This window comes from Lipophrys pholis, assembly GCF_963383615.2.
Source record: "Lipophrys pholis genome assembly, chromosome: 2".
In the NCBI taxonomy this organism is placed as follows: Eukaryota; Metazoa; Chordata; class Actinopteri; order Blenniiformes; family Blenniidae; genus Lipophrys; species Lipophrys pholis.
This window is the reverse complement of record NC_137636.1, coordinates 36960269-36974759: the sequence shown is the minus strand read 5'-3', so window position 1 is coordinate 36974759 and position 14491 is coordinate 36960269. Positions and strand designations below refer to the sequence as shown.

Sequence of the window (14491 nt, the reverse complement as noted above, 5' to 3'; positions counted from 1 at the left end):
CGGATAAGCTCCACTGCCACATGACCCAAAGTTGAATGATATTTTATTGAATAAATAATTTTTTTATGTTTATGTTTTATGTCTGAAAATGTTTTGGCAGATTTCAGTTTTTTCTAAATTGTCTCTAAATTAAAACATTAATCAATTCACAATATGTCATTTTCTATCCCGGTTTAATTCACATGGGGTCACGACTGTAATATGAAGAGCAAATAAGCCCGAATCCTCCGGGGGCACCACAAATTGAGACATAATCTCTCCAGCGGGTCCTGGGTCGACCCCAGGGCCTCCTCCCAGTCGGAGGTGTCTGGTAAATGACAGGCGACTAGTGGGGGGAGTCCTCATCAGATGAATGAGCTCAATGCTTAGCTTCTCGATGTGTAGGAGGTTAATCCTTTAGGCCACATCCACACGGGCCAAAAAGTTGTTTTTTTTGAAAAAAATGGAAATTCTGTCCACACGTCACTATGAACACGGCTCAACACGAGGCTTAAGGACATGTAGTACATATGCCAGGCCTTCAGGGGCGCTGTGACTCACCAAATACACCAAAAATGCAGAAGACACGGAGCACATAGAAATTTAGACGTAGACTCCTGCCACAGACTTCTATATACGTAACTCTGAGCTCTGTAGGTCTATGGCCCCGCTCCTCCTGCTGCTAGCGTCAGTAGCTTCTGCAGCGCCACCTGGAGCATGGAATCCGCCATTGTTATGATTATTAGATGACATCGCGGTGAGGGGAAGGGAGGCGGGGCGATTATGTAATCGTTTTTCCACAGATGATCGTCTTGGCCGTCCACACCTCACAGCCGAGCCGGGGTTTTAGAATTTCCCCACTCTGGGACCCGAGTTCAAAAAACCGAAACCAAAAAAACTCAACGTTTTCGGGCTCCTGAAACGCCACCTCGTGTGGATGATCGGCCAAAAACGGTACAATTACGCGAACCGGCTTTCTCGTGTAGACGGCCCCTTATTTCTTCATTTTAAATTTTACAGCTTTGCTCGTCAAATAACAGACAAGCACGCTCAATCAATCAAACTTTATTGTCACTGTACAAGTACAATGACATTTCATGTGACGTTTGGGGAAAAAGAGACAACAAGAGGTGAGAAGAGGAGAAAAAAAAGGCAGATTTTAGACTGCTCTAAGGGAGTACAGTTTGTAATTAGGAAAAAAACCACCTCAAGCACATTTAAAGCATCAACACATACTACAACATATCTTCTCGACAAGCACATGTGGGCATAAGAGAGGAAGAGTTGCAGCTCGCCGCTGGGAGGAGAGGGTCAAAGCGCAACCACTCATAGGCACACAGTTCTTCCTCTGCTGCGATGGAGACCAACAAGAAGAACAAAAGAGTAGAGATTGGACTTTGACGAGATCATTTTGATTGCATATTGAATAAATGAACAATTAATTGTTCTTGAGAGTAAACTCCAACAGAAATTGTTTCTCGGTGCACCTGAAGAGATTCTCTTTCAGTTCCCAACATACTGATCACAGCGATGTAGCAGACACACCTGAGGTAATGCTGAGGTCATTCCTTGGGTGGTATTTAAACTAAACACAATTAGCAAAATTATAATTAAAAAAAGAAAAGAAAAGATCTGATTTTTGAAGAAATAAGAAGAAAGCATAATTTATTAATCCCCTTGGGAAAATTCCTTCTCTGCATTTAATCGATCCTGTTTATGGTTAACCTCATCTCTACATATGTGGAATTCAATTTGATCTATTCATGCACCAAAATCTGATGTAATTGAATATTTTTTTCGATTTCAAATCACACCTCAACAAGCGAGCAAACCAGCAACAATAGACTTTATTCATGTTGTGTTCAAACATCCATCTCTGAGCCTGAGAAATGATGGTTCCCTATATGTGACACAATATCTAAAAGTTTTAAAAGACTTAATGTAAAGAAAATTCCATCAGAAATAATGACTGTGTTAAAAAAACAGAAAATGAGTGGAAGTAGACCAACATGCCGACCTTGTGCCTGCATGAGCCAGTTTTCTTCAAACACAAGAGAAAATTCATGCACGTCGTAAAGCATTATGAATCCACTCCTTGAACAAATACAGAGTCGGAGACTGAAGAAAATCACTGTCAGGAGTTTCTTGTGAGTCTGACGCAGACGCATACTTCCTCCCTGTGCTAACAGGTTTTGTATGAGTTGCATTGACGGATGTGAACGAGAAGCAATCTAAACACAGTTCATCGATCAAATGGAAAAATGCCGCTTGTGTTCTCGCTAAATGACAGTTCACAAGTTTCCACAGATGAAGGCGGACGCTGGATAAGAAACTGAGATTGGTCGTGACGTTTATCACTAAAATGAAAGTGCTGCTTGAAATCCGAGATATACGATTTGAGCTGGAGGGGAAATGTTCATGTTTCTCATTAACCACGATGAAACCAGTGCAGGGTAACCTGAACAACTTCACCACTTGTGTCTAAAGAAAACATATAATTTCTTCAAACTGACTTATTTTGTATTTCTTTCACTGTAAAAATCATTAAAGGGAAGCTGCTTATAGCGGCGCTGCTCTCAAACTCAAACTGTGATTCCACTATCAGACTCTTGCCGCCTGTAGAGTTGAAAGGTGGTTGTCAAAGTTTTTGCCTCTGCAGAGACGACAGCCGCTGCAGTCAGTCGGCATTCGCAGCAGTTACAGTAGATTCCAGTGCTGACCCAGTTTTTACAGCACAAGAAGAAGATGAAGGGAAAAAAATCCATTTTAGAAAAACTTCTGAAGCGGCTCCTGCAGCATCATCCACTTCTCCAACTCGGCCAAACTTCACTGAAAACGCGTCTCACTCCTCATGCACAGTCCCAACTCGTTCATAACCTCCTGCTCACATGTTTTGCCATCAGAAACCTGCTGGAAGAAATATTTAAACCTCTTGTATCGTAGGAGCAGTGTCATTTGTTTTTATTATTATTATCAACAATAACTATGACGATGGCAGAAGGTACCACTGACTCTTCCTGATCTGAAAATGGTAACTGCTGTATTTGGTCATTATTGGAAAACTTCCAGGAAGTGGACAGAAATATGGATGTGATGGAGGCAGCAGATGCTGGTCAGAAGTTTGGTGAATCTCTCTGAACTCTGTTTGGACTTCAGGCTAAAGATCTGCAAATATGACAATATTGCTGACCATAGCTTGAGTTGTTATACGGTCTTCTGTCGTACAGTGAGAAGGGTTCGCAGAGGACTGTGGCCCCGGATGAGAATATATTCTACTTCCGTATTGGACTTTTACCTGTATGTAAATGCCACAGGAACAGCTTCCTTCTGTTAGCGCTCTGTGTTCAGTTCCTGAAGGCGCCCAGAAGTGTAAAGCCACGTTTCCACCGCACAAAAAGTGCAGGGATGGAACGGAGCGGTATGGAATAGTACGGCAAAGCGTAACCAGAGCCAAATGTGGCGCGTTTCCTCCGCAGAAAGTAGGTTCAAATGTAGGCGGAGTTTAGAGCTCCGCATATGTGTGATGTTGCAACAGTAATCTCAGCGGGGCGACAGACCTGGACCTTATGAATCCTCCGTTGTTGTTGTTAACATCCCTGCTTTGCACTAGATGTTGAGTAAATTTTTTTTTGCAGCCACAGAGCTGCAGCTGCAACTTCCTGTTGGTTCCGAGAGCGAACGTCGCCCTGGCGAAGTGACACCGGAGCCACTCTGGCGGCACAAAGCCGGTCGGCACCGGTGTCGCGCTGCTGGACGTGACAGCCTGAACTTCCACGTTGAGGCAGAGATTGCGGACGCGATGCAACGGCAGACCTCGGGGCTCAGAGCAGCTCCGGTGTCCCGGCGCACCGTGTGTGGATGCGGTCCGAGTCCAATCGTCCGAGTACCCCAACGGAAGGGTGACCGAAAAGCGTCAACCTTTGGAGTGGTTATTTTCATAAAATCCGCAATTCTTGTGGTGGAAACCTGAACCGTACCGGACCATCCCATTCCATCCCTGCACTTTTGTGCGGTGGAAACGGGGCTTAAGTGGAGGACTCCTGAAGTGTGCCTCTAATTCAGAGTTGGAAGTTTTAAAAATCCTTTTTGCACAATGCAGCAGACAAAAAACAAGTAAGAATGGTAAAACCCAAACATGCAGCCTCTCTCCTGTTGGCTTTTCTCTGGCCCGCAAAGTTAGTTTCCAAATATCGTCACGCATGGAAGAAGGTCAATTAACCACATTTCAGAGCAATATTTATTGTAGTTATTCTCTAAATGATGTAAAACTAAGTGCATTTTAACACTGAAATGATCAAATGTTTGAATGTATTATTTAATAAACTTCAAATACACAGCCGTTCAGTTGCTTCTTTATGTTAGTGTAGTAGCTCCGGTTCTCATTCGTAGTTAAATAGTCTGTTATAATCTGAGCCTCTGATAGAGAGGAGGAGCTGTCATTACCTGGGGATTGAACAGAGAACAAACCCAGAGTCGGCATGACAAAATTGTCTAAAGTAGTTTTAATTGTAGCATAGCTATTAAGACTTTTAATGTGTTTGCATATTTTCATTCAGCTGATTCTGTCATTTAAAAAACAAACTCTTGATGTGAGTGAGGATCCTGATTTAATCCATTTTTCTACTCTACAATATTCTGTGATTATCTCTTAAGCTATGCTTGCAGAATACTGAACATTATAATGAGTAACTGTACTATTTCATCACATTAACAAGTTTGATCCCCACAGTTCTGACAATAAGGCTCCGCCCACACTGCAGGTCTTGATGCTCAATTCCGATTTTTTTGCTGGTATCCGATTTTTTTTGTGTGATCATTTCTAACGTGACCTGCCATGTGAACATGATCGGACCGGATGTTTTCGGGCCCCAGAGCGCAGAAAAAGATATGAAGTCACGCCGCGCACGCTATTTAGGCATGGCACACCGGTCAGCACCAGGGTTGCCAGATGTGATTCACTGTTTCCAGCCTAAACAAGGTAAAACCCAGACGCCTCAATAAAAACCAGCCAAGATCTCAACCTGTGTAGGAATCATGTTAAAACCATAAAACTATTACATGTGTGATAAAGAACACGCCATAAACACACAAATGCACTAAACAAAGTTGAAAGGTAAGAGAGTTTAGCTCCCTAATTGGGGGATACCGCCATATCTGGCAACGCTGGTCAGCCTGTAGATCCATTTTCTAGTGGTTGTTGAATACGAGCGACAGAATCGAGACAACATGAGGAGGGAAGAAGGAGAATGAGGTACAAATAGAGCACTGCTTTTATTCTGGCGGAGCCGCTTCCTCCGACGCTTATCCGTGACGTCGGTCACGCGTTGATGACGAAGCCGTCGATGTAGAATAATATCCGAACTGGTACCAGATATGATGGAGGTCTGTTGTGAAAACAATCGTAATGGAGCCTTCACATGGAAACAAAACAGGTTGATGTGAGTCACTCTGAGCAAAGAATCTGAATTGGGTCGCCTTTCCCTGCAGTGTGAACGAGGCCTTTGATTATATAGATATTTTAGATTATGACATGCAGAGAACACAAACCTTTAAAATCTCCTCTTGGTGAATATTCTTTGTCGTTGGGTAGCCAGCCTCTGTCTCCATAAAGCACCGCCAGGTGCTGTGTCCTTATTTCCCCCACAACAAATACACAATACGCTCCTGTGCAGATGGGTTAGTACACTCATGCTGTCTTCTAGACATTCCCGCCCTCCAGTTTTCTACTGTGTCGCCCAAAAACAGCACCTGGCACCACCAGGAGGTCGTCCGTCAACACAGACAGTCAACAGTGCTTGTGTGTGTGTTTGTTTAGCCTCTGTGAAAACACAAGTATTGGCCATAATGGAGAATCGATGTGGAGCAAAGTGGAAAATGGCTGTGTGCGGTGGGGAGGGGCCTCTCTGCAAATGTCCTGAACCGATGGACATTAAGACGTCTGTCTTAATTTTGTGACAGTTTGTTTTTAAGTTGTGGGATTTTCAGAAAAATATTCTGACCAGTAAAACAGTATCTTAATTAAAGGATATGTATTTTTTCCGAGCATCATTGAGGTCAGAATAGTTTTACTGGTATGCAAAGATTTCAAATACTCAACGAAGTGTCGGTCAACAGGGGCGTCAAGCACAAGGCCCGCACGCTACGAGAGGCTCCAATCCGGCCAAACCAAACAAATGATAAACATTTTTAAAGAAAACACAGATTTTCTTTAAACAAATTTCATAAGAGTAGCAGACAAAACACAAAGCTGAGATATCGGTGATGCTGCCATGAAAGATAAGCTGGTTGCTATCAAACTCGTCTCAAAGCCACGCTGTTGGGGTGAGTTTGTAAGAACATGCATAATGCAACAGCTGGAGGAGAAGGTTTTCTTCTTTCTTTTTTTTTTTTAGACATTTCTGTGTATTGTGCACCAGAAGCTTTCATTAGGCTTCATGTTGGGACTGTAGTCATTGCTTAGTTTTTTGCAAAAATATAGACGTATTCATGTACTCTGCGCTACAACAAAGAAAAACCTTAAAAGTTTGGATTTTAAAGTTATTATGGCACCACTGGAGATGAAATTGGACTGTATGTGGCCTTGGGGTTAAATCGTGTTTGTCACCTCGGCTCTAAAATACCTTAAATCACACAAATGCAAACATCGTATTATTACAGCGTCATTTCTACACTATGTTAGACAGTGTTCTAAGATTGGGGTCAACTTCTTCATGTATTTTTTCGGCTCTGAGAGCCTTTGCCTCTCTGAAATGCTCTTTTCATACCAGCCATGTTACTGCTTGTGGACAAATTAACCCAATACCTCAAAGAATCATCCATTCAAAGTCAAGCTCAGCTTTCAAAGTCAGTGTGAAAGGGTTAACTGAGGCCTCGTTTTTTATGTCCATACTAAACTGCTGACAATGCTGAAGACGGAGTATTGAAGGCATCCAAGTGAAGGAGGGGTTTGGGCCTGCGGAGTCGGCGGTTCAGCATTTGAACCTTTTCGCCATCAAGACGGCGTCTGATGCAAAAGTACCCGGAGGAAAACTCTTCACAGGGAGAACCTTTAAACTCCACACAAGAAGCAGTCAATCCCAGAGAACATGCTCACCACTTCATTGGATGCACTTTAACGCAGCCTCCGACATTTCCTGCTCGCAAAGTTTCCTTTGTGTGGATAAAAGTCCGTAGCTGTTGGTTTTCAAAGCTCTCAGGTCAGTAAATGAAAACATTTTGATCATGCTGTTTCTGTGGGGATTGTTTGTTCCTGCTCTTTGGAGGACTAACGGCTCTCAGCAGCGCACTGGATGAGGAAAAAAGTAGTTTATTTATGTTGAGGCCTTTACATTGCTGCTGTGAGCATTACATACACAAACAGGGTCTAATAAAGAGAACGCAAGTGCATGTGAAAGGTTTGCAATTCCACCCAAGGCTGGCTTTTGTCCTCGTTGACGAAGGCTGAGAGAGTCTGAGTGAGAAAGACGGAGGAGGTTAAGAGATAGCAGCGTGATGAAAATCACAAGGAAAAACTGCAATTGAACTGGCATATGTGTTCAATAATTGTTTTTGATGTATGGATGAAAGATTGAGATTGCTACGTGTGTGCTGATAGCGGAGACATGCTCGGACCTAAAAACGTGTCGAAGAAGGGGGGGGGGCAGCCACATCGATGTTGTTTTCTCAAACTTTGGAAGCTACATATTTTCTGTCGCCTCTGGTCATCGCTTTTATGGATTCTTGTCTGCGTTCGACTTTGAAGAATGCATTGTTTAGCCGTCGATAGCCTCGGTTTTAAAGTCAAGACATGATGCAATCTGTTGGGAATTAAGCGTTTCAAAGAACTGGCTGTTCCTCAGTGATTTCCGTTTGTTAATGAGAAACAGTCATAAAGCAGATATTTTTCAAGAAACATGCTGTAATTTTGACTTAATGTTGTTTGAAAGTTAAAGGTCGAGTTGTTTTGCATTACACATTGTACACGGACGCACATGCAAGATGTAAATAAGTCTTTCACTCAGACCAGAGGAGGGCAGTTTTGCTTCTGGAAGGCCTCCATCCGATATCGTTTCTAAGCTTTGACCAACCTGATTTATTGGTTTTCTTGGCCAAACAAATTCAGGTGTGTTGACACTGAAGGCTCGAAGCACCTGTTTCTCACAGGAAGAATAGCTCCAGTTTGAGTCCAGGCTTGGGGGGTTCTTTTTTGCATAATTTGCTGATTCTCTCTCACTGTGTATACCTGCCATTTTTCCTGATACTCCTGTTTCCTGATATTCATTATTATTATTATTATTATTATTATTATTATTATTGATTCTCCTGTAAATGTTTCTATGTGCAAAATGGATTTAAAATTTCAAGGATGCCTCAATAAAATCAGGAATATGGGATTAGACTTGAGCGACCTGCACGATGCAAACTGCTTCATATTCCAGCAGCACCTAAATTGAGTTGTTGGGAGTTTGTTATTAAATGCTTCAAATGGCTCTTAATACACACATTGTGTTTTGGTCCCAATTGTTAAAAATACTTTTACTGTTTTCTGAATGTTTTCCTTTTTTTTTTTTTTTTTTTGTACTAAGTGACTTGTCTTAATTAAAGAATTTAATTGTTGACAAAGAAATTAATCGCTGGGAAAATCTATTGTCGTCATGCCGATTAGAGCTGCAACAATCAAAAGCATTTACTACCAGAGACAAGTACATATTTAAGTGACTTTGGTGAAACAAAATCAACAAATGTGATTTTGTAGATGTTTCTGTACATCGGGAGCTGTTTTAAAGACGGGGTTGTGCGACTGTTGCTCGGCTGCCTCCTCCTCCTCCTCCTCCTCCTCCTCCTCACTCCACACTCCACAGAGGAGACAGCACTTTGTCTGTGCCATCGACTGCTGTTTGGCCTCTTGGAAGAGATCGTTGGAGATCGATGTCGAGGAGCGTGTTTTCCCTGACCCAGCCTATCTGATGTGCAGCGCTGCCTCTGATCTCCCACTAAAAGCTGCTCCCAGCGGCCGCGGCACCGGGTGTGTTTCTGTGTGAATAAGGACTAAGTCATTTTGTGTAAACTTTGTGCAACCTGGCCGTCCAATCAGCTCTTTACGGGATTTAAATATCCCATATTATACAACATTCACTTTATGTCGGCTTTTTAAATGTAATGTGTCACCCTAGTCTGTGTATGAGGCTCCAGAGGAAAGTCTGTCATCTCCTTCACTTGCTTGCTTCACTTTTTAGTGATTGTGAGCTCATACAGGCGAATCACAGCTTTTCCCTTCATGACATCATGCGCACAAATAACCCCTCCCTCTGGTAGTGAACGCTCACTTTGACCATCCCTCAGGTAGATGAGCGCTGTCCTCTAAAATTACGTGTGGACGCCATTTTTCCTCCTTGAAAATGCTACCTGGGAAACAGACGTGGAGTAGTCGTGGACAGACACAGCTCATTAGCATTTAAAGGTAGAGACACAGAAACGGCCTGTTCTCAGTGGAGCTACTAGAGGGACTTTTAGACTGGATGAACTTCAGGACCAAGGCTGGATTTGGGGAAATACACTTTGAATACGATGTTGTTGGACCTCTGACACTCATGTGAACTTGTTGAAAAACTGTATAATGTGTATAACTTTTGTGAAGCACTGTCAATGGCCTTGTGTTGGCTCTTGAATGGCGCTACATAAATACATATGCCTTGCCTTGCCTTGCCTTGTCTTTTTCGACCAAACAAGTTTCTGTCACTATATTAGTTGTCAGTTATCTGAGTGATCAGACAGTTGGTTACCTCAGAGGATATCTGACATTTTAATCAATAATGAAAGTCTTCATGATTTACACAATAAGCAGCCAATGCTGGAATCATTGCAGAGAAGTGAGGTGCTTTGCTGCATCAACAGTCTATAGAAACTTGTAAACCTTTTGTTACGCACTGCATTCACTGTATATCAGTAAACAATCTGGGAGAAACAAACAAGTACACTGGAGCACTCAGTCATTAAGCTGTTTAAACTACATTTGAATATCTTGTTCGGTTTTCAGCTGATAAATAGAGCGTTTTACTCGTGGTGGAAGTGATCAAAGGTCTTTATAGTAAAAACCATCTAATCATAGACGAGATTCACCAGCGTGTCACGTATTTGATACCTGCATAGTCAGTTCTGTATTTTTCAGTTGACCTGAAAATAATCGTCTTAACAAAAGAGCTTAGGGATTTTTATAAAAGCTGATAAATAACGTTGTTTGTTTGTCACAGAGTGTGACAGATGTGTGTTTGACGTGTTCATTTTGGTAGATTTTTCCTTCATTTCTTTATCTTTGCCATGCATTTTGGTAGAGCAGGTCACTTTCCCATCCCGAGGCATGTCTGCATGTCGAAGAGTCTTTGGCCAAGAAGAATCTCAGGTTGTTCCCAATTAAAGTCAAAGTCTTTGTATTACATCCTCCTGCAGTTGTGAATGGGTGAAAGTGTAAAGCGGCTGAAGTGGTCGTACGTATATTCTCCATACTAACAATAACAAGGAAATCTGTTTTCTTGAGGTGTCAAGTACAAAAAAACACGTTAGTTCTGGTTAAGATATTTTAGACTTTACAAAAAACTCAAATGTAAAAGTCCCGAGAGGAAATGGAAAAGATAGCGAAGCGCGGTGGTATGTTCACGTCCCCACATTAACCCCGCCCACTGCAATCGTCAAGACAACACATGAAAAAAAAAAAAGGTAGTAGTCTTTCAAAGAAGTGAAACAGGGTCTATCAACAACAGGATGTTTATTTTGAAATGACTTGATCTACTTTGCAGCTTGATGTGGCTTGTTTTAAAAAGTAAGTGTGCCGAAGTCAGAGCTGCTTCTGTGATTCAGAGACGGGAAATCGAAGAAATATCACGGCTGTCTCCAGACTTCCCTCTTCATCCTGCGTAGAACTCTGTTACTTTATTCCTAAACTCTTATTTGTGGTCGGGGGCCTTGCGAGGCGTTTCAAACTTTGGTTTAATTATTTTTGTTTGTCAAAGTTTTCCTTTCCTGGAGTTTGTCGGTAGAACCGGAAAGTCAACTTCACGTGCCAGTTTCTTTCATCCTGAGGTGTTTTCGACGTTATCCAGATGTCTGAACGACGACTGATGAGTAAAGGTTCTTTGATTGAAACAACGGCATTTTCTCTGCTTCCGCACTAATTAGAAAACGTGTTTTTCATTCCTCTCACATTTCCTAAAGGATTCATTTGAGCACACATGCTTGGAGATGACAGTGTAATTGTCTCAGATGCTTCCCTCTTTTAATTTACGTGATTTCATGTCGAGTGTGGCTTTTTATTTTATTTTTATTTTTTACGCAGCTCCCATTCACCCTGGTTGGACAGACTGTATTTTTAGTTTTACGCCGTGAAAAACACTTTCTAAATGAAATGTTTTGATTGTGCATATTTTTCTTTTTTGTCTCCGTGCTTGTCTGACTTTTTGAGAAGTATGACAAAACATTTCAGAAGTTCATGTTTTTCACAGTTATTCTTTGATATTATTTCTTCTTTTTATTCTCCTTCATATCCCTGTTTGTCAGTGAAGAATAAAGCATAAATCTAGGTGTATCACTCCCATCAAGACTCTGGAAGATGTATCACGGTGGCAATAAAAAGCAGTAGAAATTCCCCGTGGAGTAATGGAGATGGAGTTGTTTGATGGTAATTATGTTTTCCCCCAGCTTTTCTCTGTCTGGTGCTGCAGGAGATGATTCGCTCAGTGTGTGTGTGTGTGTGAATGTGTGTGTGTGTGTGTGTGTCTGTGTGTGTCTGTGTGTGATCCAGTTATAGTGCTGGGGGACTTGAGAGACGGCGCTCTCATTTAAGGTTAGACTGGAATTTATGATCCTGAGATGCGACAAGAGCTAATTTAGAGCGGCGGGAATGAAACCTATAGACCAGGGAGCCATGATTCTTTCATTTCCAGCTTTAGAGAACACACACACACACACACACACACACACACACGCGCGCGCGCACGCATACTTTTGAGTTGGATGGCGGTGGATGGTATTTTTTAATCTGTCTGTATTGAGTCAGCGTGTTTTGATTGAATTTGTATTCAGTTTCTATTAGGTTTTGTTCCAATTGTGGAATGAAAAATAGAGCAGAGCACTCACATATTTTTCTTTCACTTACCATTATGAATCAAAACCATTTTTTTTCAACGAACACACTTTATGGGACTCTATACTCAGGGTTTTATTCAATTTTCCCTCTTTGGCTTGCATCATACACGCCTGCTTTTGCCGGCCATGGTGCTGTGTAATATAAAGACAGAGGGACAGAAGCCAAGGCTTCAGCCAATAGTGTGGAAGCAAATACTCTCCTGTCAGTCAAACTCCAATATTGTGGGTGGACGCCGACATTTTACTTGTTAATCTGTAAAATACTCCTGTGATGTGTGTAAGTGGTGAGAGATGCAACTCTGAATTATATCACAATATATTCTGTCACTGCAGCCCCCTCCTGGATGATGATCCGTGTGAGTCCAACCTGCTGAGTTTAAATCACACTGGAGTTATAACGGTGTCCTCTGTGAAGATGCTCGTATGATTAATGGAAAACCAGTTTATAGTGAAGCTGTGGATCTAATATGACGTCAGAGCCAATCACAAGTAACTCAACCAAAGTTAGACGAGCACAATCATATTTTTTGAGGTCTAATTCTGCTCTAGATTCCTTAAGTGTCTTTTCTGGTTTTCTTTTGAATATGCAAATCTAATGTTGACAAGCCATGATCTCATGACCAGGTTGGTTACCACTTTAGTAGGATACGTCCTCATCAACGATCTTGACATTCTAACTAAATACAGAACATTTCAGTACAGTTGAGTCTATTTTAAGTCAGCCTTTTCATTTTTACTGTTACTCTTGTGTGTCTTTTGTCTTTCGGGTTTGTTTTGAGTACATTTTTCCTTCTGTGACAGTGTCTAATCGAGGGCTTTTTGAGCTGAATATCAACAATTTCGGACAGAACTAGTAAATTAGATCAGCTGCAGGTCCTCCAGAACAAGCTGGAAAAGAAGGCCTGGTGGCTGAGAGTCCTAAAAACAGAGTCCAGTGGAGGAAGAGAGAAATGTGGAGAGTGAAGACAGGGGTGATGAAGGCCAGACCCTTTCGCTGAGTGCTCGGTCGGCTGGAATAAAGTAGTAAGTCAGTTTCTTGATGGCGGAGGGGAACCGGGACAAATCACCTAGACGGAGCCGAGCGAAAAGGGCACAGAGGAAGTTGAAAGATGAGGGGAAGAGAATTGTAATAGGTGTTCTTCTCCATTTAGTTCAGGTTCATGCTTTTTTTTTTTTTTTTTTTTCTTTCCTCCACCTGCCTGGCATCTGCAGAGATGGACGGTGGTCTGTCGGGGTCAAGCTGAGCCGTCAGCTGTGGTTCTAACCTCTGTGACTGTTTGAATTGAGCGTATTTTTCCCCTCCAATTATCTGAGTTTCGCCGCAGTCCTGATCTGTGCTCGGGGTTAGGCGGGCAGGCAGCTACCAGGAGACTTTATCCTTCACGTTTGAAATATTTGGGCTTGCTGCTCCGGTGGAAACTGGCCGAGGTGGAAAGCACAGACTAACCCCACGTGGTTACTTACAGGACTGCTCTGCCTTGAAGGAGGGACGTACTGCACAACATGAATAAAATATGCAGCGTGTGAAAGATTTGTAGGATGTAAATAAGCCTTTCTCGGGTAGATAAATCTAAATATGTGGCGACCTCCTGCAAAAGAGAGAAACAGAATAAAGACGAATATTACAAATCAGTAAAAATTCAAACAGCGCCACGACAGGAAGTACTTCCTCCTCTTCCCAAGATGGGCATGTGTGGGCGGAGCCAGTCCAGCTCACACAGACACAGCAGATTCTGAATGCAGCTCCTATGATCCAAGATTCAAATGAAGGGAAATCAAGGAAAATCTGGATTTCGGGCAATAAACTTTGAATACAATGTTTTGGGACCAACGAGACCATGTGAAAGAGTAGAAAAGCTGGATGATATGACACCTTTAAAGAATACATGTGTCGATCCTACTGATTGACAAACTGGACGAAACATTGATGAAGGCCTCGTGGTAATGTTTTGTCAAAATTTTATAAATGAATGGAATCCCCAAAGTTAGTTATTTACCATCTGCAAACCTCTCCCAAAATGTACAGGTATTCAGTTTTGCTTGTTTGTCCTTAACTCCAAATCACTGTTTGGAAATATTTTCTCACTTTTAGTTGAAATATTGGAAGTTAACACAGACATTGAATTGGTTTGCTGCTACTGTCTCTTCTGACTAACTGGAGCTCAGAAATGTTACAATATGCTGAATTCTATTATTTCTTTTCTCTTTAAGTGAAGTAAGTTTCAGTTCAGTGAGTTTATGACACAATGATTCAGACTGATGCAATATAAAGCTTAATTTTGGGTCAACATGAAGAACTGACTGCAGACTAGATGTGACTCCTGTCCTCATTCTGTGGTGAACCTGAGATTGTCGTTTTAACCCAATATAATGCAGATATCAAGTGTAATTAGTC

General features: G+C 41.9%; 1 protein-coding gene across 1 annotated transcript in view; it reads left to right on the top strand.

Annotated features, from left to right (window-relative positions):
- The window catches only part of mpped2a (metallophosphoesterase domain containing 2a), a 103237-nt gene that overhangs the window by 36272 nt on the left and 52474 nt on the right, over positions 1-14491 (top strand).